We start from the raw sequence: 25,640 nt of genomic DNA, 5'->3' as shown, positions 1-25,640 counted from the left end.
TTTCCCCACTCACCGTAGTGACATCCCTCCCCTCGTTGGCCAGAATTTAAGAATGGGTCAGTCTCTTCAGCAACTTCCCAGCCATTAGTCTTTCCACATTGTTTCCTTCTTCCTAATACTTCTGGTGTATCTTCACTTCAGGGCTTTCCAATTTTGCTCTGGCATCCACAGCTGCCCTTTCACATTCACTATTTTATGCAAGATTGTAAAGGATCAATAAAGTATCAGCATACCCACAATTGTTCAAGATTATTACTGTTGTTACGCAAGTCATGTACTATCGCAGTACAAAATGAATCACAGAGTCTTTTTTGGTCTTGTTTCGTCTGTTAGCATCTGTTCCGTATACAAAAGTCCATTCTAAGTAAAAAAAAAAAAAATTGCTAACATGTTTCATTACAGGAAATTATTTTAAAGGAACTTTCATCAGGGCTGGGAGAAATTAAAAACATCCATAAATATCTAATCAAATAATATCCACAATACCACATGCCCGTGATATAATTAATACTATTTACTAGTCATCTTTTCAGTGGTGAATGTTGGGTTGCTTATTTTTTAATTTGCATTTTTCCTTTCTGAGGGGGAATTGTGCTTTCCAATCATTTCCAACTTTCTGCCTTTATTTGCATCTACTTTGAAGCCTGGACATTGGGCCTCCTTCTGTACCATGACTGTTCTGCTTTTTGTTCCCTTCATGAGCCGTCAGGTCACTGCCATAGCTCTCAGAGGACCTGTGCAATTCTCAGCACCCATCTTCCCTACTTTTCCGAGGGTAAGCCTCACTCTTACCGCTTGGCCCTACAATGAGTCATTTGTATATCATATCTACTTTCACTCAGAATCTTTTTTTCTTACATTTTCTCTCTGGCTTCTTCAGGTCTGTTCTAGGTGCCCCTGCAGCTCTATTCTCCCTTAACCTTAATGTAGCTAGTGCATGGCAGTATGAAAATGGGTCCTTCGCTAAACTATATTTTGCGGTTCGCCCCATCTGTGGCTCTCTGACTCCACCATCTGGGCTGTGGTCTCAGGGAGCTATGACTCTTGTTGATCAAGCATCAGTGTTACCTCCAGGCACGTTTTCCTTTACCAGTTGACATGGAGGGTCGGTGCCCACTCCCCTTATACTGCCTCCCTCACTACTGCCCCAACAGGCCTAACTGCAGGACGCACTGACCTATTGAAATAGGATGGTGAGTCACTTTGGTCCACCAGCCTCAGTAACCCAGAGGGAGTCACTCGCCACGTACTTGCTCAACAGGTTCACAAAGGGGGCTGCCTAGTCTCTTTGGCATTTAGTGGTTTTAGTGGCCTCCAGACAAAGTGCCAAGATGGTGTAGGGAGACAGAGGAACTACCCCAGGCACTGCCAGCCCTCACTACTCTTTTGCCTGCTGCCGCATTGTCTTTTGTTTCGCTGGGCCTTGGACCAGCTTGCAGCTCCTTCTTTGCATCTTCCTCTTATTTCCTCATGCTGTCACTTCCCTTCCTTCCTTCGGAAGCACCACAACAGTGTCACTGTAAGGCTGCCATACCCACAGAAAAATAAACATGCTAAATGTCTGTCAAATTACAAGTGGATTCATCAAATGATAGAGTTATTAGAAAATTAACACTTATTTACCTCTTCTTTTAACAGTGCCCTCTTCACAAATCAGCACAAAATAAAAAATACCACGGTTAAGATAAACAAGCTAAACATTTGCCAAATTTTGTGCCCGTTATCATGCAATGCTAATGGTATAGGTAAAACAAAAGTACACCTTTTGAATTATCAAGATACTTCTAGAATCTAATCGCTTCATACCCAGACCAAAACCTTTTAAAAACACGTATTTCTTGAAAACTACTGAACATATATCATTACCAAGCCAAGGCACTTCCTTGAGTAAAGTTTTAATGTCATGCCTAGCAATGGAATCAACTACCACAGAAGCTACGCCTGGAAACATCAGAGCAGGCCTTCCGCAAAGAGTTAAAAACCTTTCTGTTCCCAAAGGACATCTGATCTGTCGTTAAAGATCTTGGCGGAACAAGTCAATAGGGGCTAGACAGCGCGGGGACACACTAGTTAGTGTAACCAGGAGCTTTATAAATTTATTAATAATAATAATAATGCCAACTCTGGTCTTCCGTTTTGTTTTACATCGAGAAGCCAAGTTAAAATTGGAGCAAAAATGGGAAGTAACTTTTTTGACTCCCTTCCTTTTTCTTGGCCACCCACTTTACAGATCTGCACAGAGCTTCCCATTAAAACCTGGGGATACATTTTTTTATTGTAAAGTTTCCCACAGATTCAAAGTGTGAACGTTACTAAGAAAACATAAAATGTCTTTTCAATGTAGAATCTGACCTGAAAAACCCAATTGCCGCCAGTTACATGTTTGGTTGCTTTTATTGCACAGGATGCAGAGGAATGAAAAAGGACATTTTACCTGTGAAATATGGAAAATATTTCAGGGGTTCAGCTGAAAAAATATTTATAGGTACCCTTGAATTAGAAGTTTCATCATCCTATTTACGTCTCCAAACGACTGTAATGTTTCAAGAATCTTTCCCTTTTGGAGATGGAATGTATTTGTTTACAAAAAGTTATAGGGTTTTTTCCCCCCTACAATTCTGTATTTTAAACTACATAATTATTTTTCTCTTTTAATGCAAAACAGTATATCGCAGTATTTCACATACTGTTGTTAATAAACGTTTCCCTATTTTTCAAGCTAACTACGCCAAAATAAATGTATAATAATTTTAAAAAAATGTGGGTGATATGGTCCCACGTTGCTATCTGTGTGTTCAGCATTGCGATTTATAATGTCACTCTTTGATGGCAAAAACGGTTGGCAGAAGAATGGAATTTTACACAGTTACCCTTTATGTATCCCCTCTCTGCCTCAAATCTTATTCTATAACTCCTACTTGCCTGGTGATGTAGTGACATCCGATGTCATGTAGGAACAGATAAACGTAGTGGCAGCGATGTAATGGTAGTTCCATATAGTAGGGGTATACCACAGAAATGCACATGGTCACTACTCGTTTTGAATCTGTGTCTGATCAGAAAATACCGAAACAATTGGTTTGTCTCCCACTCAAATAACAGAATTTGTTTGTGACTTATTCCACTTCCTGTATGCTTCAGCTTCCTAGGACAAAATTAAATTTAAAAAAGTTGAGACCTCAGCCCTCTCAGTCACATGTATTTCTCACACTTTTATCTACTACTGGAGGCCTTATAGCATCCTCCATCCAGGCAGTGTTTCCAGGGTCTTTTTACTACAGAAAGCTTCAAAGAATAAACATTTGCTATAGGAGGAAGGGCCTTTCTTACGTAGACAGGAATGATCTCCATGTAGATACCCTGGAGGTAAGAAATTGGTAGTTCAAAGGCTTAGAAGCCAGGAATTATAGATATTTTCAGTTTGTATCACAATCGACAATTAGAGTCTGACATTTGGCCTGATGGGGTGGGTTGCCTTAACCAGTGTTCAAATGGAAGAAGATGGTCTCTGGTGATGTCCAATCCGCTGATTAACTGTTTAGATCTCCTTGCAGGCCCAGTCTCCCTACAAACCTCCACAAAATACAGAGCCCAACGTTCAGTTATTTATTTATTTATTCAAAGTTTTATATAGCGCGAACAGGATCCTTACAGATATCAGAGCGCTTCACAAAGACAGGGTAGGGGCAGTAGGAGTCAACAGAGATAATGGGAACAGTATAAAAGTCAATAACATGGTAATAACATGGATAATAAAAAACATACATAAAACCAATCCGTATACAATCAGGTAAGGAAGTAATATAGGACAGCACAAGTCATTGATCCCACTACAGAGGTGTTCAGGTGGATCAGTAAACCAACATGTATCATATCTTGGTCGGTAGTAAGAGAGTAGCGTAGGAGTGCCCCCAACAAGTAGAGTGTAGTGCCAAGGGATAGGGTGAGCAGTGATACAAAGCAATGCAGAGTCTCTGAACCAACATCTATAACGATCAGGAGATCTTGGCCAGAAGGATGGTTTTCACCTCTTTCTTGAAGAGTGCCGTGGAGGAGATCAGCCTGGTTTCAGGAGGGAGCGCATTCCAGATCCTGGGTGCCATTCCTGAGAAGGAGCGCTTGTAGGTTTTCGCTTTCCGGAATCTACGAGGTTTCAGGAGTAGATTTTTTGTACTCCTATTGGATCTCGAACCTCCTGATATAGACAGCTTTTGAGCGAGGTAGTTGGGTGCCTTGTGGTGCACGGCCGCGTGTGTCATAACTGCAATTTTTAGATGTATTCTGGCTTCAAAAGGCAGCCATTTTAGAGACTTTAAGTCTGGGGATATGTGCGAATGCTTTCTAGAGCCAGTAATGAGTCTCGCGGCAGCGTTCAGGGAGGCTCTTAAGGGTGCTGTTGTGGATAGCGGGAGACCGCTGAGGGCCGCAATTCCGTAGTCTATTCGAGGGATGACTAAAGCTTGTACAGCAGTTTGGAAGTCTTTGGCCGGGAGGAAGGGTTTAATTTTCCTCAGCGTGTTAATTTGGAAATTAGCTGCTTTTGTGGCTTTGCTGACGTGCTGCTGCATGTTGAGCTTGGCGTCGAGTGTGATGCCTAGGGATTTCGCCGAGTCCACGATGGTAGGTTGGACATTGAGTGCTGTTAGGTTGTTGAGCCAGGTTTGGGTGGTGGAGATTTTCGCCGGGGGTGAGATGAGTAGGAACTCAGTTTTCAGAGCATTTAGTTTGAGGTGATTATCGGCCAGCCAAGATTGGGTGTTAATAAGCGTGGAATTCAGATGTTTGATATCTTCCGGGGATTGTAACTTTAGATAGAGTTGTGTGTCATCGGCGTACATATGGAATTGAACATTGGATGCTTGAAGCAAGGTGGCGAGCGGTTCCATAACGAGGTTGAACAGTGTAGGGGAGAGGGTGGATCCTTGTGGAACACCTAGATCTGCAGGCACAGGTGTAGATAGCACATTGTCGATCTTGAACCTCTGAGACCGGTTGTGAAGGAAGGACGAAAACCACTTGAGAACAGTTCCCGATAGCCCCATTCGAGTACTTAGCAGCTCCAGCAAGTTCTCATGTTTGACCGTGTCAAATGCTGACGAGAGGTCAAGAAGGATGAGGAGGCAGGACTCATTGCGATCCAGAATTTGGAGGGCGTCATCAATTATGTGTGTCATAGCTGTTTCCGTGCTATGTTTCGCTCTGAAGCCTGATTGATGAGGGTTGAGGAGGTCAAATTGATCAATGTGTTTTGTTAGTTGGAGTTGGACACATTTCTCCAGCAGTTTGGCCAGGGTGGGGATATTGGTGATGGGCCGATAGTTGTTTAGGTCAGACGGATCAGCTGTAGGTTTCTTGAGTATAGGCGTGACTTGCCCCACCTTAAGGGAGTCTGGAATGTGGCCTTGTTGCAAAGAGCTGGTGATGATCTTGGTCCAGAGAGGGAGGAGCAAGGGGGTAAAGTCTTTTACAGCATTAGCAGGTAGAGGGTCTGTGAGGTGATTAGAGGGCTTCAGGGTGCAGAGCAGTTTGTGTATTGCTTCTTCCGAATAGGTATCGAAGTACTGCCAGGATGCCTTGTTTTTAGGTTGAGTGTCTGCCATTCTGGTGTGGTTGGGGTATCGGCTTACATCCATGATGAGGTCATTTCTTATGTTGTCAGTCTTTAGTTTAAAGAAAGCAGAGAAGGCTTCACAGTGTGGGGTGTCATTTGTTGTGCTGTTTGATTGTGTGGGTTGGGCCTTTGTTTGGGTCTTGATTAGCTCGAACAGTTTTCTTGGCCTGTTCTTCGCTTGGTCCAACTGGCGGCTGAAGAAGTCCGACTTTGTGCGCTTTATTTTCCTAAAGTAGGCATTTCTCTTGTTCTTAAGCTTTTTGAGATGCAGTGCTGAAGGGTCCGATCTCCAGGTGCGCTCTGCCATTCGCATATTACGCCTTTCATCATTGAGTCTGTCCTCATACCAGGGGTTAGAAATTTTGGTGGAGACTCTCTTCAGTTGCAGAGGGGCGACTTCATTGACTATTGTATTCATAGAGTCAAGGTAGTGGTCAGTCAGTGATTGAGCATCTGAGGCACCTGAAGGGGGAAGGAGGAGGTTGCCGATGTGGGGAGGTAGGGTAGAGGGGTTAAGATTCTTCAAATCCCTTTTCCATGTTTTGGATTTGATTGGTTGAGTAGGGTTAGGTTTAACTTTTTCGTTGATAAAGAAGGTGATAATGTGGTGATCTGACCAATCGCAGGGTAGAATCGCCTCCAGTTGAATAGCGTTCTCTTTGGCAATGATGAGATCGAGTATCGCGCCTTTGTCGTGTGTTGGTTTATCGCATAATTGGGTGAGGTCAAGCGCATTGAGGAAAGTTTTGAGACTATTCACCACGGTGTCTTTCTGATCGTTCCAGTGGAGATTGAAGTCACCCAGGTAGACTTGAGTGGTCTGCCGACCGGCATTGGAAGTGATCAGGTCCATGAATTGTTGGGTGAATATGAGATTGTCAGCAGGCGGGTGATAGATGAGATGTAAAGCACAGACTTGTTTGCCCTCACTGGTGATGTCGAGGCAGAGGAGTTCACAGGAGGAAAGGGAAGGGGAGGTGACTTGAGTAACGGAGAGGTTGCTCCTAAAGATGCATGCAATTCCCCCGCCCGTCTTGCCAGGAGACCTGTCCAGCCTAATGATGTGATAGTTGGGGGGGACTAGTATGTCCATAATCGGGGTAGAGGCTTCAGTGAGCCACGTTTCCGTTAGAATGGCTAGGTCCAGATCCCTATCTGAGACGAGATCCGCGATGTCGGTGGAATGTCTCTGGGCCGATCTGCAGTTTAGTAGGATGCATTTGAGTTTGGGAGAGAGTAGGGTGGTCGAGCTTTCTAGTGTGAGGGGAACTTTTCTGAGGTTGTTAGGGACGGAGCCTCTGTTGTTGAGTGTTGGGAGCCTCAGAGGGTTTGTAAGAATTGTGGGTATGGGGATGTGTGAGTTGGAAAAGTCTTTTACCGGACCTGGGCCATAAGAGCGTAGAAGAGAGCATAGGTCGCGGTCCGACAAGGGGTTGAGAACACGACGGGGGCGGTGGGAATTATTGCGAACGGGGATAGTAGGCCATTGCTGGTGTCGTCGGGGGCGAGGGTATGTAGGGAGGGTGCGTCGTTTGTAGGGTAGTGGGATGGTGGGAGGTAGACTGGGCTGTGAGGAGAGAAGGTCTTTGATTGCGTGGACGTCTTTTTTGATTTGTAAGATTTCCTCTTTGACTTGTTGGAGGGTGGATAAAGTCAGGTCAGGAGGGTCATTGGGGAAGGTGTTGGTGGAGAGAGCCGTTGGTGAGTGATTGAGTAGTGAGCTGGAGAGCAGGCAGGGTATCGGGGGGGGTATACTAGCGTTGTTGAGGGGTTCCGCGGTGCTAAAGAGTGGGATGGTATTCAAGGTGTGGACGTGTTTGTGGGCGAGGGGTGTGGGTGATGTAGGTGAGACAGGCGGTGGGTGGGAAGCATAGGTAGTGACTTCAGTGGGAGACGGTGCCGGTGAGTAGAAGAGTGAGTGCAGGCTGAAGACAGTGGGGGAGACAGGAGGGTAGTGAGGGCTGAGAATAGGAGGTGGGAGAGAGGGGGATGCTAAGGTAAGGGAGGAGGTATGTTAGGCAGTTCTTCTAAGAATGTACAATCCCATTGTGGTCAAATACATAAACCCTCTGGGAGTACAGGTTCATCAGCCACACCGTTTTGGGAGTCTACTGTACTCCAGAGTCTAGCATAGAGCTGAATACATTCCCAGGATACATACTGTGGTTGCAGATTGGCACCTGTCACCAGGTTGATTACAGCTACTAACAACCCTATTGACTGGGCTTTCATGTTATTCAAACTTTTTGGATGTCATCCCTCATAGACCGCACTGCCTCGTGTTTCAATAAACAACATCTCCACTTTTAAATTTGGAGTCCAGATCCAAAGGAGCTCCTTCTGTACAAGATTAGACGCCAAGCCAGAAAGACTTTTTAAATGTTTTTGCTTAAATAGCCAGATGCCAAACTTGCATCAGACCCTAGCAAGTTTCCTTCTTAATAATAATTTCCTTTCGGCATTATCAAACTCGCGCCCAAGCCTCCTGGAACTGGCTACAGATCTACCTGTTCTTCACAGCTCATCTCCTCAAAAACTCACTGGGATACAGTCAAAAACAAGTATCCTGGTTTCTGATGGTTTGGCATTTTTATCTGCCCTAGGACATTCATCAGAATGTATCACTTTTATTGAAAAGGGATGGGCAGAAGAGAATACAAATCAGCTTGGGCTTTCAGCTCACGAATGTCTGTCAAAACCATTTTAGCAGATGTCACCCAGGTTAATGTAACTACTCTTACTTTTATCTAGTGGATAATCTTAAAGGATATTATATTCACATTTCTGTAAACTGTAGGTAACTCATACGACTTCAGTTAGAAACCAGTCAGATAGCCATTTTAATATGTCATTTACTCAGGGCAGCAAAACGTATAAGCCTTCAGGTCCTGGATAATCTACATTGTGGGATGTGCAAATGTTTAATGACTGGGATACTAACGATTTCCTTCGAGCCACTAAACCCGCACCTTTTCTACAATTAATAAGTTTCAATAGGAGTGTCAGACGGTAAGAATTAGAAAACCCAATTAGATTATTTTCTCGTACTGGTTTGTTATTAAATATTCCTAGATGAACTAATAAGCCACCCCTACCCCAAATTCTGAGACGCTCACTATTTACAAAACAATAATCAACAGCCTCTGCGTTAAGAGCATCCTCTTTTCAACTTCTAAGAGCTATATAGCCTCAGAAACGTTCTGGTGTTAGGCTAAACTGGACTTTTATTTCAAATTAGTTCTACATGCGCGCAGTGCGTCCTTTGGGGCGTAGGGGCGTAGCCCCACCAGCCACTTGGACCCACCGTCGGCGTTGCGTCGCCATTGCATCGCGCATTAGCAGCAATCCCCTAATAATTAAATTGCAATCCGCCTGACCGCCTCCGGAATCTGGGACACACCCGGCAATTTCGGAGTGCGCAGGGGGGTGGGGGCCTCAGCCTGCTGCAGCTTGAGTGACAGTCAGTCCATGACCACACCCTCAGGCTGCAGCAGACCGTAGTGCGCAAGTGCAAGTTGTGGTAAAACCTTGCCCGAGCATGCGCAAAGTTGTAAGTAGCTTACAGAGCGTGACCAGGGGGTTGCTGGTTTACCCGGCCGCAGCCCCCGGGGTTTACATAGGGCGACTGGGCGAGCAGCAAATATGCCCCCCTAGCCAATCCTGGCGCTTCATGCAGCGCCAGGATTGGCTGGTCCACCGCGCAGCATCGATCATTGGATGCCGCGCGTGGGGGTGACACACACTGCCTCAGCCGCACTGTTATGGCCAATCACTGTGTGACTTCATGTGAAGCCATGCAGAGATTGGCCATTATCGTCGGGATGCGTGCGCTGGCTGCTGTGAGTGTAGCGTGGTGACTCACTCGCCACACCTCGTGCACAGGAGAGACCATGTCCCGTCCGTGTCACCGTGACCGACTCCCCTGCAGTGGCCCTGAGGCGCCTCACCGTCACCGACGTGACGTCAACTTTCTGTGAGTGCACTTGTGGATCATTCCTTTATTGGAATACTAGGAACTGAAGGTTTGGGATTGTGTCTTCACACTACTCTGAGGCCCACGGTATCAATCTCAATTAAAGCTGATGTCACACACACTACTCAGTCTGAGGCCCACGGTATCAATCTCAATTAAAGCTGATGTCACACACACTACTCAGTCTGAGGCCCACGGTATCAATCTCAAATAAAGCTGATGTCACACACACTACTCAGTCTGAGGCCCACGGTATCAATCTCAATTAAAGCTGTGTGTGCATCGACTCCCGTATTCCGTCCCTCGGAAGTCAGCTCATCGATAGATCCCCACACGAGGCCGGTCTTCTCCCTGGACCTGTGAGCTCACTCCCTAGAATGGATCCGGCCGCTCACTCTGAGGGGAGCCGGAGCCCTGCTCCTCTTTCAGGGTCTGGTTTTCCCTCTTTTGTTGATCTGGCTGCGCATGTCCCTGATAACCTGCATCAGGTGCGTGTCTCCCTCCATCCCTTCACCACTGGAGGCTCCCAGTGATGCCTCAGCGGTCGGCCACCTTTTTCTGTAGCTGCAGACTCCTAAAATTGGGGGGACCATCCTGTACTTAAGGCCAGTGACACAATAGGAAGCTCCGCGCCCAGGCCGACGGTGTCTGCAGCCCTGGGTGTCTGTCATCAGCAAGTGAGCCTGCATTAAGTGTTCAGACACCAGCCATCAAAGCTATTGATCCCCACCCAGAAGATAAGTCTTCCCCTGAGCAGAGCTGCTCCAATAGTGTGGAGAGTGAGGCGGGTTGCACACAGGGACTTTAGATTCTTGGGATAGGACGATGCCTGAATTAAATACAAGATCAGGTAGAATAGCATTTTTTTCATGTAACATTGCCGTTCTAAGGGTGCTTCTCCTGATTGGAACATCTTTGTTGAAAGATACGATATAAGTGCTTTCCAGGAAACTTGATCAGTAGAGCCACTTTTCCACCCAGGATATTTAAATTATTATATCTCAGCCATTCATAGTGGTAAGGGTCGTCCTTCGGGGGGATTAACAATATTGGTGCGACAGGACATTGGCCTTAAGATATAGGTACCGTCGGCCGAGAGTAATGACATTCTTGCTGTTCGGTTAGTGTCTGGCCCCTATGGTAACATTGACATTTATAATGAATATGCAAGAGGACATAGTGGTGGGGTAGAGGTCCGAAACCATACTGGCTTTAGGCAAGCTCATTGACAGTCTCTCTTGGGCCGCCTCTGTTGTTATAGTGAGGGACTTTAACTGGACCTTTGAGCCCCTTGTTAGTGAGGAAAATGACCTGGCGGGGAGGAAGATGCTCAGTGGGGTGTCCCATGTTTGGAAATACCTCCAATTAAAAGATGGACAGTAGCTATCCAACTTAAATCTATTTGCTTAGAAAACGGCTTAAGGGTGGCCAACTCCTGAACCATCTCTGTAAGACAAGGGGCCAATACATTCAATAATGGCCACCATTCGAAAACCAGACCTTATGGGGCAGACTGCACATACTGTTCAAATATGGCACACAGTAACGTGACATTTGGGCTGGGAGGGAAGACTAACACAGCACAACCCACTATGGAACACGAGAAAGCTAGGCAAATTGGGCAAGAGCAAGGGTTTTCAACAGTGGGACACAATAGGGATCTCGCGACTAGGTGACCTCAGGAGAGGGGGTAAAATCGTCACTTTTGCCCATTTACAAGAACATTACAAAATGGCGCCCACTGAACTGTTTCACTATATATATAGCTTGAAACATTGAGAGAACATATTTGAACCAGTTGTTGAATGCTTGCATAGATTGATGCTGTGGTGGCACTTGAGTCTTGGTTACCTGGTAGCGCCTTAGTGTGCAGCTCCCTTAATTATCACACTGAGTGAGTTGCTATTTTCATCATGTGGCTGAACCTGTAATCTGTGTGTAGCAAAGGGGTGCTATGCTGTTGGAAACCTTGCTGAAGCTGATAAGCTGGAGGGTACTTTTAATGCCAATATCGGAGTCTGTAATGTAAAATGTTTGTAATCTGAGGGACAGCTCTGCAGCCTGTACTTAGACTCTGCATAAACAGAATATTAGTGGAATCTGAAGAATAGTCCGGCAGAGATAACCTATATTTGGGGTCCCAGTAGTGAAATAGCAGCAGGCGGCAGCACAGAAGGTTAATGTGCCTGTTGCAAAAAAAAATTACCTGAGCGTAATAGGACGGAATGTATGAAGCTCTGTGGTTATACTGAATAAGCAGCTACCTATGTTATGCCATCTATTAATGTAATAACTGCACTTTCACAATTGCTTTATTAACCTTCCTGCTTTCTCAAATTTGCTTCAAAATGCACGATTTTTCTTCTCATTTTTCAAAATTTTCGTGGGGGGGTAACCCCCCCAAACGGGGTTCGGGCTCGCTCGCTATGGTGCAGTATGCAAATCAGTTTGTGCCCCACCACTTTCAGATGTCACCAGCCGCTATATTAGAAGCCCCAAAAAGTGCAGATTTTCGTCGTGTAAGAGGTAAGAAAGTCCTGATTTAAGACATTGAGTCAAATTTTAACCTGCCTTGGTCTCACGTTCTATTCACCTGCTTACATTAAATACAATGATGGTAGATCCATTACTTCCACAGTTCTATCTGCACCAATACCTCCATCGTATGGAGGGTTCAAATGAAGCCACTTCCTGGAGTCACTACTGCAATAGCTGGGACTTCAGTTTTTTCAGGTTCTTGACAACTGGTTTTGAGCTCTTCAAACCAACTAAAAGGACTTTCAAACTCCAGCCAATTAATCAGACTATGTCAGACTGACTGGACAAAGCTTGTTTGTCCAATGCATGCCGGGAATGTAGTTTTAGTTATTACTGGCTGCTATTTAGTAATCAAGCAACTCACACAGCACAGAACTGACTTTAGTTCTTTAATTAAATTAGGATTTTTGCTTCGTTTACACTGGGAGAATCTGCATTCAGACCAGAAATGCCTGCATCCAATGTTTAATGCCTGCAATTCAAAGAAGATGACATTACTCTACCTTCCTTTGTAATGAAGGGGAGTTTTAGTATGCTTTCAACATTAAGTCCAGTAGTTTCCAAGAACATTGAATGGCAGACCCATTCTGCACAGTATACGTTCTTTTACATTCAGCTGAGGCACATACACTCAATCGGAAGCAGCATGGCACACTGGAAGTTGTTTGATCAATATAGGATGGAAAACTATAGGCGCTTCCTATCCCAATATCTCGGATACCCTAGGGAACTCTTATGGGGTGCGACCTTTGCCACAGACCGTTTACAACGCAAGGAAGGCTGAAGAGAAATCCCATCCTCTAGGAAATTTTGGAGAAGCTTGAACATTGTTATTGTCAGTGTGATCTCCAGGTCAGCCAGTAAGAGCAAGGGAGACCTACTGTCACAGATAATATTCTTTGGTATTGGTAAATCTATGCTTTGCCATGTTTCCCAAAAGGTCAGGTTCAGACATCCGCTACCAAAGAGCAGTTGCAAATTAGCACATTTCCGATCAACGACCACTTGCACACAAGCAGTTTACTACCTTTCGGGTACCAAAACATATTCCAAACCTTCACATTTCATTTTTGGGTTATTCCAAAATACAGTTAATTTTGTGAAAACAACAAAATAATGACACCACACCTTATCCCATGTTTTCTCCTACTAAAAAAAAGAATGCTTTAAATCTTTTATAGGTAGGCAAACGTAAATGTCCCCTACTTCATTTATTATGAACGCTGAGCAACCAGATATCTGTTGTTACCACTAACACACCAATTACACCAATCAAACGCTCACCACCCAATTTTGATTTGGTATATTGATTTTTTTTTACTGGTGAGTGTAACGCACAGAAAAGGGTACAACAGGGGAGGTTTATTTCTCCCACTCGAGGAATCTTCCATGGCTGCCGCTTTTTTGTTGCAGTGATTGGTTATTGCGTGTGTATTCGTCTTTAGTGCATTTGCAGTTATGCAGAGTATAATACACTATTTAATATCTTGAATGGCTTTGATTGCGTAATGATGTTGCTCTACTCCTTCAACAATGGTAATAAATGGCATAATAGCATACTTGTCATTGGGCACCTGCATATGTCATGATGTTTCTGTATGTGAAATGTTGCAAACAGAGGCATTAACAAGAACAAGGGCACAAGCGATTAAATCAAACGTTAGACAGGTCTTTGAGTATAGCCCCGGTTTCTGTGAGTTGTCTCTGAATTGACTGCGATTGTTTTCTTATTTTCTCACGTTAGGCTGTATTATACTAACAGCAAGATATTTACTGATCCACTATAGTAATACATAAGTGAACAGACGTTTATTAATATTCTCCCATCTAAATACGGTTTGACATTTATTTTCTCACACAAATAGCGGTTGTTCTTGGGGCTTGCATTGCGCGGCATGCTGCCTTCTAGTGCATGTGATGACTGACCACATTTTCCCATTATAAAACCAAGTGAGCCAACACATGGGGCACGGAGAGAGCTGGATGGAGGGTGACAAGAGGGTATGTGGGTGGACGTGAAGATACAAGTTTGGAAGATCAGAGTACACATGCGAGGAAGCCCAAATTGCAAGCTGACTGAATATGGAGGAGCTCATGATGCAAGGGCGAACGGTGCAGGTGTGAGAGAGGACAGAGTGCATAAGCAGAGTTTGGGGTGCAAAAGGTGAATGTGTTGTATGAATGGACAGTTCAGAATGCACAAAGAGGGTCAGAGGATGACAAGGAGAAACACAATGTGCAAGCTCTTAAAGCAAGAAGAGTAGCAGTGAGTGCATGAAATCCAAAAGGGCAGTAGACAGGGGCAAGGACAGGGTTCACAGAGGACAAAAGGGTTCAAAGTACAAAGGGAGTGCAGAGAAAGGGGGCTAATGAGAATACCAAGAAGTGGAAGACTGAACAGTTGAAGATTCCAAGTATTTAAGCAGAAAACAGGACAAAGCTGAGGGAGGCCAGCCAGCTGCTGACTCCCGCTACCCAGCCACATTTGAAGCATGGTCTCCATTTGTGAGGGTCACGTCTTCACATAGAAGGTATAGAAGAGGTGCAGCTGCATTTCAGGGTTCAGGCACGTACATAGAACCGTTACAGCAAAGGCATCAGCAGTACAAACTTTCCTCGTGCACCTAAGTATGAGCCTGTGCAGTAGCAGGATACAAATTACTGTAAGATCACCAGCAATGAGAATGTGGCCAGCCTTTCATGGCAGGTGAGTTGTATGTTGCATTCACCACCCTAGCAGCAGCCTCCAGTTGTGGCAGCGGCCAGAAGTGGATGATTGTAGGAGCAGCAGAACCTTTAGCACAAAAGGAACAAGATTGAATGCCTACTGTTAGACCCGACATCCTTGGTGTGGTCTCCACCCCCCCATACCTTTTGCCTTCATCACTCCTGTTCCCTGAAATTCGTTTTTTGTTGGCATCAGCACTCTGTACATTTACTTTACCACTGCTCACCAGTGCTTGTGTTCTCTCCCTTAAACATGATAAAATTGGCTTACACCTAATTGGAAAATTTAATTTACTTATAAGTCCCTGGTATATGGTACTACACATAACCAGGGCCTGTATATTAAATGCTACTAGTGTGCCTGCAGCACTCATTGTGCCGCCCACCACAATATTGCTAGAAAAATATGTCACAGGACTGACGATGCAGTCTGTAGTGCAGTTTTAAACTGGCAATTTAACATGGTAGGGAATAACCTTTTTCCAGGATTAAAAATTCCCTTTTAATACTTAGAAGTCACCCCTGAGGTAAGCCCTAAAAAGCCCATAATGCTGGGTGCATTGTATTTCAAAAGTAAGTTATGTGTTTTTAGGTTTTGCAGGTAATGGTAGTGGAAAACTCCTACATTTGCTTTTCACTAGGGTTAACTCTTTAGCGGTAAAGCTGGATTGAATTTATAATCAATTCTAAAAATGCCACTTTAAGAAAGCTCGAAAAGATTAAGGAGCTGGACCCTAAGGGACGAGGACTAGGCAGGGCCGTATACATATGTGAAAAAAGATTGCCTGAACCTCAATTTATTCATAAGCTTTTAAACTTGATGCTTCATGGCCAACCACATTTCTTTATGTTTGTACCGGTATTTTATTTATACATTTTACTTCATACATTTATATCTTCATTAATTTTTTTGAGATATGAAAAGGGAAAATGGTCCACACTTTTTAAACAATACATACATAAACACTTTCCAAAAAATGCATGGTCCACATATCCATTAGGGCATACTCTACATACATCACAGTACACAACTTTACATAAAAAACTAAATAAACGAATACTCATAACCTTGTTCACAGGTTACAGTGAATAAATCATTGTCCTAGACTTTTTCTAACAGAATATCTAAATATCCATAGGAGCACAAGAGCATTAATCGCATCATGTATCACATAGAAATTAATTCTAAGTTAGTAGAATGCAAGATTTAAATCCTTGTTCTTCTGATTATGCTGACGCGTTTCGAATCATAGGAAATTAATGCCTGGAGCTCTCTCGGGGGCTTGGCAAGATGGCGGCCGAGCGCTCGGTCAAGTGAGCTGGCGTAGCTCACCTGGATGAATCACCTCGAGGTGCTGCGAGCGCATCGATTTCCCTTCAAGCAGAGGCAAAAGGCTGGAACATCAGGGGACAAACCTCGTGCTATTTTGATATGCCTCAAAAACTTTTTGGCGAGGGAGAAGATCTATGGTTTGGCAAGACCTGACAAAAGACGCGGGGCAAAGAGTGTGAATTCTTTGTCCGGGCGGATTTCTGTCCAGCCACAGTTGAGCAGAGGTGGCAGCTCCATCAGCTGATATCCTCTTTTATTTATTTATTTAAAGTTTTATAACGCGCATAGCTGCCCCAGTGACGGGGCATCCCAGCGCTAACTAAGCCAGGGCTGAAAAAGGAAAAGAGGAGCCTAAGCAGGAAAGAGCCAGGTCTTTAACACCTTACGAAAAGCCAGATGGTTCTGGAGTCCTCTAATGTGGGTTGGAAGAGAGTTCCAGAGGCGCGCCGCCTGAAATTTAAATGATCGACCGCCCGCTCTGGCTCTCAGAAAACGGGGGGTACAAACCAAGCCCGCATTAGCCGATCGCAAACGCAAAGGGTGCCCAAGCTTTTATTGCTCTTTCCCTCCAAACTGAAAATTATTTATCAGGGACAGACAAGATTTTTCTTGTCTGAAATTCAGGCCAAGGAGTATCTGGGTACTATATAGCTAAGGAGGGGGTAGCTTTCCTTTCCTTTCCTTATATGTCTCTATCACTAGTTCTAAGGGGGTCCTACGGCCAGAGATGGGGCGAATTCGATTGCATGGGGTATATACCCCTAACTTTAAATTTTTTCTTTGTTAGATGTTTTATGAAAGCAATTGTCTCTAGCCCCCAGCCATTAGTTATGAGGGGGTGAGGGTATCCAGGAGGAATGGGTAACCAGCTCATCCCATCACAAGGACCTCGGTCCTGTTGCCACATAAGGGTGTTGTAATGGATGGGTGGGTGAGGGGGGGGTCCCAGGGGGTAGGGGGGGGGACTTTTCATGTTCATGTTGGCTTTGGATATTTGTGGCAGTTGTGGCTTTAAAATTTGATCAATATTGTTATATATCGGCTCTCATGTCTAAAAATTTGGAAAATGTACAGCAGAGATTAAAGGATTTTCTTGGTACTGATTGGGCAGGGTAAACTTGTTTTAAGTTCATGGAACATTTGTGGTCTCAACGACGCTAAAAAGCGGGCACTATTTTCTAAAGTCGTACACGCTAAGCAATTAGATGGATTATGTATACAGGAGACACATATACCTTGGGGGAAGCGCAAGTGTTTGGAACAAGCTATTAGATCATACCCAGGCAGCTTCAGACAGACCTCCATGGTTGGCGGTGTGGCCATCTTACTGAAGCGAGGTGTCGAGGTCTGTACAAAGGTCCGAGAGGACAGAATGGGCAGATGGATCATAGCAGAAATATTATTTGATAAGAGGCCGCTAACTATATCTACTATCTATGGGCCAAATACAGATGCCCCGGAAGTATTTAAATATTTGAATATAGAATTAGCTACCTGGTCTTATCCACTGTTTGTTTGTGGGGATATGAATATCAACTTATCCGGTAATTTGGACTTGGCAGGGGATCATACCTATTGTGGTAGGAAACCCAAAGTGTTTAAGACACTTCAGATTTTAGTACAAGAACATGGAGTGATTGATTTGTGGTATCGGCATAATAAAGAGGATGATGGGTACACATACTATTCTGTCCCCACAACAAATTGGTCCGGCTTGATTATTTTTTTGTCTCGGATCAGGTGGCAGAAACATCCTCTATTTCTGCTCCTCCTAGGATCCTATCGGATCATAATTCGTTGATTGTAGAATGTCCCTTGTCTCGTCTAAGCAGAGCTCCTAGGGTGTGGACTTTTGAAATGAAGCTTTTATCGGATGAGGCTTATCAAACTCGTATGAAAAAATGGCTTGTTGAATTCTTAGACATTAATAGGGGAACCGCATCTGATCATATGGTCTGAGATGCCCTAAAGGCTGCAGTTCGTGGAGAGACCAAGACCTTTTCCTCCTTTCGTTGGAAGGCAGGAAAAGAGCTGGTGAAGGGCAGTATTGAGGAATTAACCACCAAAATTAAGAATGGCTTTAACATAGAGGAGTGTCAGCAGGTCGTTGCTATAATAAAGTCTAAACTCTTGGAGTCTTTTGGGCAGGACCTCGCCATTAAGTACCTTCAATATCGCACAATGATGTTTGTATATGGGGAAACCTCGGGCAGGGTACTGGCGAAGAGGCTCCAACAGAAAAGTGTGCAGTCTCGTATCACAAAAATTCAGGATGAAAATGGGATGGTTCAGGATACTCAGGAGGGAGCGAATGATGTGTTTCAAAGATATTATGCCGCGCTTTATACTGAAGATTTTGGGAGTACTCAAGGGAAGTCAGAGACCGAGGCTTTTTTATTGGGTTTGGATACTTCCAAGGTCTCATTTGAGCAGAATGAATTGCTATCGGCCCCCACCTCTTGGGAGGAGGTTGAGCTAGCTGTTAAAAACTTAGCCAATGGGAAGGCCACTAGCCCAGATGCCGTGCCTTTGGAGTTTTACAAGATATTTTTAAGGGAGATTCGACAGGATCTTCTAACTGTTCTTAGGGCCGCTCAGAGAGGTATTGTTCCCGATTCATGGCGTCAGACTATAATTGTTTTGTTTAAAAAAAAAAAGAGAAAGCCTGAGTTGAGTCCATCATCTTTTAGACCAATTTCCCTTATTAACAGCGATTCTGAAATATTCTCAAAAATCTTAGCGTCTGGGTTGGCAGAGGTCATTATTCCATTGGTCTCCCTGCGTCAACATGGGTTTATCCCGGGTAGGGACTCAGCGGACCATGTCCGGCGTGTCATTGCTTTACTGGATTGGGCTCAGGTCACGGCCTCTCCCCTCGGGGTGATCCTGTTGGACGCCGAGAAGGCGTTTGACAGGGTCTCCTGGGGGTTCTTGAGGGCCGTGCTCCGGTGGAAGGGCTTCAGCACTGAATATATTCAGGCAATTCAGGCACTGTATACCTCTTCAGAAGCAGCACTGCGCATTTCGGGCCTGGAGTCTGGGCATTTTAAAATCAGTAGGTGCACTAGGTAAGGGTGTCCTTGTTCACCCTTGCTTTTTGCTCTATACATCGACCCGTTCTTGACCAAAATCGAGGGGCACTCTTGTATCTTAACGATAAGGATCGATGATACAGAGTACCGGGCCATGGCCTACGCGGATGACATCGTTGTGTTAACAGCAGACGTTTCTTCTGCATTCCGGGCACTCAAGGCTTCTGCTGAATATTTTGGCTCAGTATTGGGATACAAGCTAAATGTGGCTAAAACTCAGGTTGTACAAACATCAAATATGTTATACTCTGAAGCCCCAGTTGTCAGCAAAGCAACTTATATGGGAGTTAAGATCACGGCGGCGGTAGAAACTATTCCGGACTTGAACATTCTTCCGGTAGTGGACGCGGTAAACACCAAGTTAGATCGGCTAGGTCATCTACATCTCTCTCTTTATGGTCGTTGCAGTGTCCTTAAAATGTTGGTGCTCTCAAAGTTTTTGTATCTTTTCAGGACAATCACTTTAGATCTTTCACAAAGCAGTTTGGTAAAGGTTGATTGGATTTCTCATAGGTTTCTTTGGGGGCATCGCCGCTCCCGCAGGGCTGCAAAGTGGATGTGCCTTCCTCGGGATGGGGGTGGCTGGGCGGTACCCAATATGTTACTATATTACTGGCCTGTGATGGTGCAATTTCTGGGAGTGCCACTGTTGGGGGATAGTTTTGAGGTGCCGCCATGCAATAGACCTATTTTTGAGATTGGTCTGGGCACGGCGGCTAAGGGCATTTTGCTGGAGGTTTTGGAGCAGAGTTACTTTAAGAGAACTAGATTTAAGGTGATTATAGCTATGTTCCTAATTTGGCAGAAAATTCGGCGGAAACCATCTATTCCCAATGTTAACATACATACTCCATTCAAAGCTGCCCGACTCCTACCCTCTATTTTTCAGGATCAGACTAGGTTTAGATGGCAGGCACATGGTTTGCATGTAATAGGGGATTTAGTGGGGGGTGGACAAATATCTTCTTTTGTGTCCCTGACGGATACATTTCAGTTGAATATTCATGATTTTTTAAAAAATATCTTCAGGTTAGAAGTTTTATTTATAAACGCCTTAGTGAAACTTCCTCAATGTTAGATAAACTAGTCATATTTGAATTGATTCAAAAGAAAGCCAGAATAGGGACGGTTTACCAGCATTTACTGTCCAGCCTTCCGGATGACTTGGAGGCACAAAATCTTAAGTGGGAAGGGAAATTTGGGAAGACTGGGGTTGATCTAAGGCCTGTATTGGAGTTATGTTGTAATCAAAAAGAGAGAGGAGAACTAGAGAGGCTAGTCCGTTTCCCCAGTTTATAGGTTAGCAATCAATGAGAACTAGCTCTGGTTTAAATTGTTTGTATGTCTGCGGGTGGAGGAAAACCATTAGGTTTTATGAAGGCCCTCACCCACCAACCTAGTTAGTGGCATGCTTCATCGAGCCCCACCCGAGGTACCGAGTATACCTCAGGTGTGCTTCGACGCCAGATTACTGCAGAGCAGGTTTTTTTGGTTCGTGAGGGTGCTGTGAGTGTTCTATGAGTGAGGTTTAAAATACTGTCCAGGGTGTCCCAAAGACTGTTTCAATGGTGGGCCCCAGGCAGTTAAAAACAAAGGCTTTCGGACGTGCATGGTAGGCTTATGGCCTCCGACGTCCTGTGCGGTCAAACTAGTTTCAGCCAGGCCTTTTCTTCTACTGGCTTTCGTCAGGACCGTATATGTGTAGGGTGTTACAGGGGTTTGTAGGAGTTTGTCAGTGCTACGGTGCTCATATGTTCAAGAGGTGTTTCCTCTCGAGTTGTACACCTGATTTTAGCGAACAACTCAGCATGGAGCCCAGCCGGGGGCCAGGACCATGTGCACTTGCGCGATGTCGCTGGACCCACAATGAACCTGTTGTCCGGGCAGAGGCTCCGTATTGGAGTTAGCCAGTGCGGTTCTGGTCTCTGGTAGCCTTCGGACCCAAAGTTATATGGAAGTGTTCCACCCTCATTATACGCCTGCAAGAATAGCTAAATGGGGTGGTAGAAAGGGTGATCACTGCGCAAGGTGCAGGCTGTATGCAGCTGACGCTATTCATATGTTTTACTCTTGCCCTAGCTTGTCTGACTTTTTATCTGATGTGGAGCGTTTTATTAATTCTACGCTTAATATCCCGTGCACATTGACGTCAGAGATGGTGATAATGGGTTTCGAAGGGTATGGGGCAATTATAAACTCGAGGTATGTCTTCACATTTCTGTTTATAGCCATGTCTATTTTTCGGCTGTGAATAACCTCACAATGGCTATCCCCTGAAGCACCTACATTTATGAATTGGAGAGCTAGGTTGCTAGCTATTTATTATTTGGAATTCTCAGTATTTACATTAAAGGGTAGGCAGAAGCGGAAGATGGCCTCTAAGATCTGGGCCCTGTTTGAGGAATGGATAAAATAGTATAGATGTCCATTATGTTTAAGGTGTTTACTGTAAGGTGCCGTAGTGCCATGTACTGTTCTTTTTACGTTCCTCCGTTTGCTCTCTTTTTTATTAATGCATTTTTCTGCCCTATCACATTGTAGATTCTGTTGTATTATTTAATTTCGCTGTTTTTCCTTTTTTTGATGTATATGAAATTTGATGTAAAATTGTACTGATTGCCACAACTGTACTGCTTTATCTAAAACAAAATTATAAAATACATTTAAAAAAAAAAAAAAAAGGAAATTAGTGCCTGGATTCTCATCAGGGCTTTCTGATTTTCCGTACAAGATGTAAAAAAATAGAAACATTTTTAGGAGGGGGGCTTCATTCTTTTTAGCACATTTTCACTATCTCTACAAACTACTCTCTCTTACACCTGAGGAGCATTCATTTCTTCCTCATAGGTTATATCCCAAACTGCATTCTGTGGTTTCTTTAAATTCAAGGACTCTCTGTTGTCATACAGAAAATAATGTCAGTGATATTCATATCAGGCCATTGATTTCTATGGGCACATTATTCGACTGTATCCTACCTTTTAACTTAGTAGAAGTCAATGTGTGGCTATATATTCAATTGTCATGATGCGGCGCCTTATCTATGGAACACGGGTGTCTTTGTTCGTCCTATTCCATTAAAATTTTTATCCCAGCAAGTTTTCTTCTATAAAGAGGAAAAACTTTGAGCCCCTTCACAGCAGTGTTTCAAATTCACCCTTTTAAAAGAATCAATGAGAAGAGCGCCTACCTCACGTCTTTTTTTCTTTTTCAAGCGGTGTTACTTGTGCTCCTAGAGCGTTTCCGTCGCAGCGATCTTTCTTAAATCTAACGAGAAAGAAACTCAGTTTACTAAATACTCCTTGCAACATTGTTTCAACCGGGCTTGCGGTTACAGAAAAACAAAGCCCATACCTCGGTATGTTTAAATGATGGGTCGCGCTACTTCCGATTGACTTCTCTTGGCTCGCGGTTCCTACGAAAACGAAGGAATATTACTAAAAGCGAGTCACATTTATTCCTGCAGCAGCTTTAGTTCATTTAAATTAAATCTAGGGCACACCTTGAGTTATTGTGCTTTTGGCTGCACTTCGTATCCATCTCATAGCTACTCAATGTCATGGCAGACATCTTTAGGGAGGAGCTTTACCCTTATATAACTTATTCATGAATCCTGGGACACAGTCTGATTCATGACAACAGCTCAATCAAACATGGTGCATTAAGGGACATGTGGTTAATCAATTCATACCAGCCCTGTCATATTGTTTCCCTAGGGATTGTAGTCATCATTTGCGAAAGTATATATTCTGGAGGTTACCTCCGCAGTTTCATTATATTCTTGCTACTTCTGACATAATTTTCAATCCAGTTTGGGCACTATTGAATTTCAAAATTAAACATGCCTCCTTCTGGAGCAGTGCTTTTTCAATCTCCAGTGGACGTTTTGCAGCATTAATATTAGCTAATATTGTCCGTTTGAAGTCATTCTCCCTATGTGCTCTCTTAATAAAGTGTTCTAACATTGGTGCAGTCGGGGCCTTTTTAATCCGCGATCTATGTTGCGTAATCCTAACAGCCTGTTGGTTTGTCTTCCCTATGTACACTTTCATACAGAGACATAATATGGCGTACACTACATTTCTGGTCTTACAATTTGAAAAAACAGAATGTTTCCATTTTACACCATGATGGTTGAATTCTGTGCCCTCAATTGTATTGTTGCAGGCCACACAACTGCCAAACATTTGGAGGCCTTTAACTGGTTTTAAATTCCATTGTGATGATAAATCACTTTTAGGTTTTGATAATGAAATGTTAGCCCGCACAATCTGTTAGCCTATGCTTTGATTCTTTCTCATGGTAAATATTGGTTTGGGAAACAGACATTCAAGATCCTCAAGGAGGTGCCAATTTTTCAGTACTATTTGCCTGAATTTGTTAGTCTCAGGACCAAAGGTTGTCACACATACTACTTGATCAAATTCTTTCTTCTGTTTCACCTGCAGAAGTCTTTCTTGTGGTGTAAATCTAGCTCTTTTTAAAGAGTGCTTCAGCAACTTCTTAGGGTAGCCCCTTTGACTCATTTCATTACAAAAATGTGTTGCATGCTCTTCAAATTCTTTGGTCTCGGTGCAATTTCTCCTAATTCTTAGGAGCTGCCCATATGCGAGATTTTCTTTTAAACTCCTGGGATGGGTACTCCTGTGATGCAAAATTGTGTTCTTATCTGTTTTTTTCTTATACATAGATGTTTTTAACTGATTTCCTGCACAGGTGATCTCAACGTCCAAAAAGGTCATTTGGATTTTGCCATTTTGAATGGAGAACTTGATGTCCTCATGTCGGGCATGGAGCCATTCATGGAACGCCATCAACTCCACCTGGCTCCCCTGCCACAGGAGCCAGATGTTGTCAATGTATCGTAACCATTGTTTTATTTTGTCTCTGAAGGCGCTATTTTTAACAAATCTTTTCTCGTACTGAGCCACAGATCACCGCCATTTCTGGGGCATAAGGACATCCCATAGCGGTGCCCTTCACCTGCATAAAAAATTGTTCATCAAATTTGAAATAGTTCTTTTTAAGAGCTATCTCTCAAAGTTAAGAGGTAAGCCAAGACCAGTACCAATCCACCTTGTATCTCTGATCCACAGTCAGCCTTAACTTTTGCCTGTTCCATGATCTCACATGACTAGTTGCCTGTAGTTTGCGCTTTGAATCTTACAAAAAAACTTTAAAAATTCATAACTCCGGTTCTACTGACTGGATTGAATTTGCTTTGGTGTTATTTTATTTATTACATTGTTCTTTTTTTTCTAAATTGGCGTGGGATTTTCTTGGGTTGCATTTTCACTCTTTTTTATTATAGTTTGTGTTCTGCATACATTCTTTAAACATTGCCTCCAAGTTAAGCCGGACTGTTTTTGTACAAAGCTACCAGAGGGTTAAGCATAGGTTAAATTAGGGACTTTTGGTGTTCACCAGGACAAGGATTGTGGTTATTGCTTGAGTAAGGTTTCCACCCCCTCAATCAGTAACTCCATTTCTTGCATACAACTGGGTTTGTACCCAAGTGAGGAGCTGCAGATCTCCTGAGAAACAGAGGGTAGGTGGGGAAATACTTGTGTCAGAAGTAGAGGCGAGGCGGCTCTACATCGGACTGGACCACTAGGGCACATGCATTGCAGAGATTAGCACTGGCTCACTCAGACAGACATGGAGAGTGTGGAGAAAGGCAGACAGTAAAAAGACTGTGCTCATATGGGGCCTCATCCAGAGCTCCCGTTACCTCTGCAGAGCAATATTGGGCCAGATTTAAAGATGCCAGCTGGCAAGTATCATCCCATGAAATAACTGAGAATACAAGTTTCCGCTGGGAATGAGGAATAACACAGACCCAGTAAAACCTGTTCCAATTCCATGTATTTTCTAAGAGCAGGTGGTAAATGTTTCAGGGGCTTTTTTAAAGCCATCGAGGTGAGGAGAATATCTGGGGACAAAATGACAGCAGGACTCTAGAGATCCTTTCACTTCACATACAGGGGACCCTTTTCTGTTCCCCACAAGTTGAAATAAGAGGAGGAAATGAGTTGGCGATGTTAGATGCATGCAACCCTCACAGTTCCTTGGAGGTCCACCAGTCGGGAGTTTCAGGATGATATAATTCCAGACTCAAAGTAACCAGAAAACTTGTAGTTGCCCAAAGCTGTATCCCCCACCTACAGAAGGCAAGGAGGTGCAGTAGATAAATACGATTCATAAAGGGGGTGATGATGGACAGAGTATCTGAATTAAGCAGAACACTCCTACCCAGTCAAAAGATCAGGGCTTGATCCATCACCGTTTTTTAGCTCACTGCACCATCCCAGCTGAGAACCTGGCTACATGCAAATTAGTCTGACCCTGGCCCAGTGCATCATGGGA

General features: G+C 43.9%; 1 long non-coding RNA gene across 1 annotated transcript; it reads right to left on the bottom strand.

Annotated features, from left to right (window-relative positions):
- Positions 1–298: 298 nt before the first annotated feature.
- On the bottom strand, positions 299–25,640 carry LOC144755448 (uncharacterized). Its single transcript, XR_013594895.1, has 3 exons — positions 22,629–25,640; positions 22,465–22,541; positions 299–360 (listed from the first exon to the last, which is right to left on the bottom strand). It is a non-coding gene; the product is annotated as an uncharacterized LOC144755448 (long non-coding RNA).

This window comes from Lissotriton helveticus, chromosome 5_1 (genome assembly GCF_964261635.1).
Source record: "Lissotriton helveticus chromosome 5_1, aLisHel1.1, whole genome shotgun sequence".
NCBI classification, from domain to species: domain Eukaryota; kingdom Metazoa; phylum Chordata; class Amphibia; order Caudata; family Salamandridae; genus Lissotriton; species Lissotriton helveticus.
The sequence above is the reverse complement of the archived record's forward strand: the minus strand, read 5'-3'. Positions and strand labels throughout refer to the sequence as shown.